The sequence below is a fragment of the Tenrec ecaudatus genome, chromosome X, assembly GCF_050624435.1.
Source record: "Tenrec ecaudatus isolate mTenEca1 chromosome X, mTenEca1.hap1, whole genome shotgun sequence".
Classification (NCBI taxonomy): domain Eukaryota; kingdom Metazoa; phylum Chordata; class Mammalia; order Afrosoricida; family Tenrecidae; genus Tenrec; species Tenrec ecaudatus.
In genome coordinates this window covers 134,735,241-134,741,240 of record NC_134548.1, presented here as the reverse complement: position 1 = coordinate 134,741,240, position 6,000 = coordinate 134,735,241, and the positions used below count along the sequence as shown (strand labels likewise).

The following is a 6,000-nucleotide window of genomic DNA, read 5'->3' as shown; positions in this document are numbered from 1 at the left end:
TCTCTCTTTCCCACCACAGCCTCAGCAGATTCAGTTCTATTTTGAGTTTTCTTTTCTTTCTTTCCCTTTTGGTTTGACTGTATTCACTTTTGTTCACTCTGTGCATTTTAGTTGTATGTGTGTGAGTTGGTGTTAGTTTGCTTGGTATTGTTGCTCCAGTCTTTGTTTTCTTCTTTCTCTGTCTTTCCTCTCCTTTCACTCTCTTTCCTGTCACAAGCCAATAGCGACATCCAGGCCACTCCCCTCCCCGTAGCGCAACTCTGAAGGCCCAACTAGGGAGCTCTCACCCGGATTCATTGGCTTTGCAAGCAGTTTGGGAAATCACGCCGGTCCTTTCCCACACACCAAGCAGCAGGGTGTTCTCCCCTGAAACAGTGTGAGCATCTCCAGCCTAAACCCTGAGACTCTACAAGTGACTGGAGGAAATGACTGACTACCACTGGTGGTGTTCCATGCTACTGCGGGAACATCCACCCAATCTCGAAGGTGATCTCTCTGTCTATGGCAATTCCCTTGCCAGAGGCCTACGCCAAGGAGGACACACCCACCGGCTCTCCTCAGAACTCCAGTTACAGAGGAAAACACCACAGGCCAGCCGAGGTGTGTGTTCCAAGAACTGTGAAGCCTACTTAGCGATCTGCCAGGGAAGTGACACCCTAGAGGGACCACAACAACCTGACCAGCGTTGCATAAGAGGAATATCCAAATCACATTCCCAATAATGGAATATAGGATGGCTAAGATACGAGTGAAATCACAGGAAGATATAGCAATAGCCAGACTGCTCCATACAGCTACTGGCAGGTAGTTCGTAGAAGCAGTCATAGAAATCACTCAAGAGAGAGCCCAGGGCCCTTCGACTCAGAAAGATGGCTCCAGGTTCCTCTAAAACAACTCGTAAACAGCAAGCACTTCTAACAGCTTTAATGAATAAACTGGAGAAACATAAGGGATTTCCAGAAGAAGTCATAAACCTAACAATGAACATAGAAGAAGTAGATATTGACCTGCCACAAAAATATTTCACAATGTATTCTGGAGACATAAAGGATATGAAAGAAGCAATGCAGAAAAAAGATGAAGTGATAATGGAGATAAAGGCAATGCACCAAAGGTAAATACAGGAGTTAAAGGATTAAGTAACAAAATCCAGTGATAAATTGACAGACCTTGTCAACAGACTTGAGAAGTCAGATAATCGCACCAGTGACCTATAGGATAACTAAGCAGACCTCAACAAATGGGAAAAGTAGTCAAGTAAGACAATCAAAGAGCTGAAGAAAACGTGAGAATCATGTCTGATGCTATGAAAAGAAACAATATTCGAATAATTAGATTACCAGAACAAGACAGAACAAAGACGTCAACAGTGAAAATCGCGAGGAAATTCTTAGAGGAAAATTTACCCAGCTTAGTAAATGAAAATCAGGCAACCATTCACAAGGCTAAAATAACATCAGCCAGACTAAATCTCAAGAAGTCACCAAGACACATAATTGTCAAATTATCCAACTTTGAGGAAAAGGAGAAGATCATAAAAGCAGCTAGGGCAAAGCAAACAGTCATGTATAAAGGTACCCCAATAAGGGTATGTTCAGACCTACCAGCTGAAATGATGAAGAAGAGGAAGGAATGGAGTAACATATTCCAAATATTGAATGAAAACAACACAAACCCAGGAATATTCCACCCAGCCAAATAATATATTAAGGTAGATGGAGACATAAGAGTCTTCCCAGACAAGGACAAAGAATACATAAAAAGAAACCCAGCCCTAGAAATGATCCTTGCCAATCCAGTATGGGCAGAAGATCACCACACACCGAGGGCAAATAAGAGACCATCACATAGAACAACTTCACCCATCGGGCGAGAAAGAAGAAACAGCTCCCAAGATAGCATCAACTCAATAGCGGAAAGAAGGCAAACACAAACCACACACAAAATAACAAGCAGATAAGATAGGTACATAGGAAAAATCCAACACCAAAGTTATAGGATGACATCACAGAGTCCACAGATGGATATAACACTGAAAATCAATGGCCTGAACTCAGGCATTAAAGGCAGAGGCTAACAGACTGGCTCAGGAAACATAACCCATCGATCTGCTGCCTCCAGGAGACTCACCTCAAGCTTGCAGACAAAAACATGTTGAAAATTAAAGGCTGGGGGAAAATATACCAGGCAAATGGCAATGCAAAAGAAGCAGGGGTAGCGATCTTAGTATCTGACCAAATTGACCTCAAGATACAGGCCATAAGAGGAGGCAAGGAGGGGTACTATAAAATGCTCTAGGACTCAGTTGACCAAGAACCAGTGAGCATAATAAATATATATGAACCTAATGAGAGACCTGCGAAATTTGTAAATCAAACAGTCCAAAAGATGAAAAAAGAGGTTACAGGCTCAACAATTATAGTTGGTGACTTTAATACACTACTCTCTGAAAAAGACAGTTCGTTCGGAAACAAACTCAACAAGGAAGCTGCAGATCTAAATAGCACAATTGGACAACTTGGATTGATAGATATTTTCAGAGCTTTCTACCCACATGCAAATTAATTCACATTCTTTTCAAGTCAACGTGGCACATATTTGAATATTGACGACATGCTGGGATAGAAGTTGAACTTGTGTAAACTCAAGCATATAAAGGTTATACAGACATCTTTCTCTGATCACAGTACAAGTCTGGAAAATAACAGAAGGACGGTGAAGAAATCAAGGCCAAACAATTGTAGATTGAACAATTTTCTATTGCAAAAGGAGTGGCTACTGACCCAGATCCGAGATGAAATCAGGAAGTTTCTATAATCCAATAAGAATGAAAATACCACGTATCAAAACCTGTGGGTTTCAGCAAAGGCATTTATCAGAGGAAGGTTGATAGCAATAAATGCACATGTCACAAAAGGAGACTCGTTGATATACTGACACAAAACTTACACCAATTAGAGCAGAGTCAACATAACAAACTTATAAATAGCAAGGGGATAGATATAATAAAACTCAGAGCCGAGATACAGGAGAGGGAAAACAAGAAGTCTATGGAAAAATTTAATGCCGCTAAAAGTTGGTTCTTTGAAAGAATTAAAAGAATTGATATATCTCTGGCAAACCTAACAAACCAAAGGAAGGAACAAATGAATTTGCAAGGATGAGGAATGAAACAGGGGACATTACAATGGACCCTAATGAAATCAAAAGGATAATTACACAGTACTATGAAGGTATATACTCTAAAGAATTCAACAATTTGGAAGGCATGGACAAATATTTGGAAACACAATACCTCCCTAGAATATCCCAGATGGATGCCAAGAACCTAAGCAGACCCATAGCAATGGAAGAAATAGACAACATAAAGTATTACCAACAAAAAAACCCTTGGCGCCAGATGGCTTCACAGGAGTATTCTACCAAGTATTCAGAGAAGAACTCACACTAATCCTATACAAACTCTTCAAGAACTTAGAAAAAGACAGAAAATTCCCATACTTTTTCTATGAGGCTAGTATAACTCTGATACCTAAAGTGGGCAAAGACACCATAATAATTGATAACTACACACAAATATCCCTAATGAACATTGATGCAAACATTCTTTAAAAAACACTGGCCAATAGAATACAAAAGCATATTAAAAATAATTCACCATGACCAAGTGGGAATCATACCAGGGACGCAGGAATGGTTCAACTTATGAAAGATCATCAGCATTATTCACCACATTTTCAGGAAAAATCATAAGAACCATATAACACTGGTAGATGCGGAAAAAGCATTTGACAACATCCAACGGGCATTCCTGTGTAAGACCCTCAAGAAGATAGGAATAGAAGGAAAATTCCTCAATATTATACAAGCCATATATGAAAAACTAACAGGCAACATGTTAGCAGAGAAAAGATGGAAATAATTCCATTGAAAAAGAGGACTAGACAAGGATACCCCTTGTTCCCATTCCTATTTAACATCATACTGGAGCTCCTAACTGACAACATAAGACAAATAAAAGATATTAAAGGAATCCATCTTGGGTAGGAATAGGTGAAATTATCATTATTCGCAGACGATATGATTTTATAGTTTGAAGATCCCTTAAACTCCACAAGTGGCGTGTTGGAAGCAACAGAGGAATATGGCAGAATGGCAGGATAGAAAATCAACGAACAGAAGTCTATTTTACCTGCTCTACATTTCATACAAGATCACAGAAGAGATGATTAAAAAGGTATACCCTTTCAATAGGTATACCCTTTCAATAGGCAAGCACAAGTTGAACTACCTAGGGATATACCTCAATAAAAAATGAAAGATTTCTATGAAGAAAATTATAAAACACTACTACAAGAAATCAAGAGTGACCTCGACAAATGGAAGAATATTCCATGCTCGTGGATTGGCAGACTCAATATAGTAAAGATGTCAGTCCTGCCCAAGGCACTATATAAGTTCAATGCTATCACAATACGAATACCACCATCCTTCTTCAAAGAATTGGAAAAACAGATTACCAACTTCATATGGAGGGGGAAGAAGCCCAGAATTAACAGAGAACTCCTCAACAAGAAGGACAAAGTGGGAGGACTTGGTCTACCTGACTTTTGCACATACTATATGGCCACAGTAGTCAAAACAGTGTGGTAATGGTATAACGACAGATATTCAGACCAATGGAAAAGAGCTGAAAACCCAGAAATAAAAACGTCAGCATACAGGCAACTGATCTTTGATTTGGGCCCAAAAATATTAAATGGGAAGCAGTTACAATCTTCAATAAATGGTGCTGGCAAAACTGGATATCTACCTGCAGAAAAATGAAGCAAGACACTTACCTCACTCCATGAGCAAGAATAAACTCAAGGTGGATCACAGAACCTGAGATAAACCCCCAAACAATTAGAGCCATTAATGAGGGAATTGGGACAAACCTGAGAACCTTGGCAGAGGGAATACATAGGCTATCAGAAATAAGGAAGGATACAAATACAGAGGAGTCACAAATAGACAATTGGGATATACTGAAGATAAGACACCTGTATACATCGAAACAATTCAAGAGAGTAATAAGAGAGTCTACCAACTGGGAAAACATCTTTAGCAATGACACATCAGACAAAGGCCTTATTACTAAAATCTACAATACTTTGCAAGCTCACAATAAGAGAAAAACTAATTGCCCAATGAGGAGGTGGGCAAAGGACCTGAGAAGTTCACAGCATCTGAAATCAGAATGGCCTATAAATATATGAGAAAATGTTCCCGATCATTAGCCATAAGAGAAATGCAAATCCAAGCAACTATGAGATACCACCTAACACCCTCAAAGATAGCCCAAATCAAAAATTCAGAAAACAACAAGTGTTGGAGGGGCTGTGTTGAGATAGGAACTCTCATCCATTGCTGGTGGACTTGTAGGTATGTACAACCAGTATGGAAATCGATTTGGCGGTTTCTAAAACATTAAAATCGAGCTACTATATGACCCAGCAATCCCCCTACTGGGCATATACCCAGAAGAGGCATGAAACAAACCATGGCCAGACATCTGTGCTCCTATGTTCATTGGGGCACAGTTCCCAATCACAAGGAGTTGGAAACAACCCAAATTTCCATCAACAGATGAATGGATTAAAAAACTCTGGTAATACATGCAATGGAGTACTATGCTTCGCTAAAAAGCAGTGATGAACACATGAAGCATATTGCTGCATGGGAAGAACTGGAGGAAATTAAGCTAAGTGAAGTAAGCCAAACACAAAAGGACAAGTCCAACATGAATCCGCTGAGGTAAGTGTATATATATATATATGAGAGAGTACAGAAAGGTAAGTGCAAAAGTGGAAAAGGGCAAAAAGCTACTGTGTACAAATACTCCAGGCATGAGGTCCAGTTGGTATGGGGGCAGGGGCCAGACTAAATCCTGGGGCACCTGTGGTAGCCAACTAAAAAGGGGGAAGGGGATGGAATAAAGGGGAAAAAGAAGATGTGTGG

At 39.8% G+C, this 6,000-nt stretch overlaps 1 pseudogene; it reads left to right on the top strand.

The window, feature by feature from the left end:
• Nucleotides 1-869: 869 nt before the first annotated feature.
• Nucleotides 870-6,000, top strand: part of LOC142433737 (ubiquitin-like modifier-activating enzyme 1 pseudogene) — an 81,798-nt pseudogene continuing 76,667 nt past the window's right edge.